At 51.8% G+C, this 971-nt stretch overlaps 1 non-coding gene across 1 annotated transcript; it reads right to left on the reverse strand.

Moving 5' to 3' along the window:
• Positions 1-629: 629 nt before the first annotated feature.
• Positions 630-730, reverse strand: LOC117795858. The gene has a single exon (XR_004620010.1). It is a non-coding gene; the product is annotated as a small nucleolar RNA SNORD124 (small nucleolar RNA).
• Positions 731-971: the final 241 nt, after the last annotated feature.

Here is a 971-nt window from a genome sequence, read left to right on the forward strand (position 1 = left end):
ACATTTACGTCCTTTCTTGGCTGGGACCGATAAACCGTGACAACTTTTTTTTTTTTTAATCGGTCACGGAGGCCTTTTTATTCTGCACACAAAACTACTGGGGATCTTGCCTGTGGACACCTCGAGATTATAAAGTAGACAGACTTGGCTCCAGACACTGGGTGGGAAATGAGGTGAGGAAACAATGATTTGGGCCAATCACAGGATTACAGAGCTCGGGTTTCCAGCAGGGTTCCAGATGGTCAAGTGGCTTCTGCAGCAGTTCTAAGGAAGCAGTGAGAACATCACAGGGAGGGGAGAGGGCAGTTGACTAGCAGAGGCCCCGGCCAGTCTCGGCTGGGGCCCTGAGCTGCCCGGGGGGGAGCAGAGGTCTAATGAGCCGACTCAGGACCGCAGGATTCAGGATGCGCTGCCTGGAGCTTACTTGGCGAGGGGGTTTCTGAAGTTTCTGCCGGTGAACTTAGCCTTGCTACCTAGTTCCTCTTCAATTCTGAGGATTGGTTGTACTTGGCCAAGTGCTCAGATCGGCAAGGTGCCCCTGTCTTGATCTGCCCAGTGCAAAGTCCCACCACCAGGTCAGCAATGAAGGTATCTTCAGTCTCCCGGGAGCGATGCGACACCACGACGCCCCAGCCATTGGGCCGGGCCAGCAAGGGGCTCCTTCAAAGCTCTAAGGCTCAGAATCCTTTTCTTGAGTCTCGACTGGAACATCATCCCTTCACCATGACAACTTTTATCACTTGCTCTTTCTTATATGTAGCCTTTCTTGCTTCCAGCCAGAACTGCTTACCATTCTCTAAGTAATGATAGTAAGTGTAAGCCACCAAAATTTCCATATGAATTCTTCTGTTAGAACACCCTTTTGGGGGTGCCTGGGTGGCTCGGTCCGTTAAGCATCAGACTCTTGATTTTAGCTTGGGTCATGATCTCAGGGCTGTGGGATCGAGCTCTGAGTCGGGCTCCGCGTTGGG

The sequence above is a fragment of the Ailuropoda melanoleuca genome, chromosome 13 (assembly GCF_002007445.2).
Source record: "Ailuropoda melanoleuca isolate Jingjing chromosome 13, ASM200744v2, whole genome shotgun sequence".
Taxonomy (NCBI): Eukaryota; Metazoa; Chordata; class Mammalia; order Carnivora; family Ursidae; genus Ailuropoda; species Ailuropoda melanoleuca.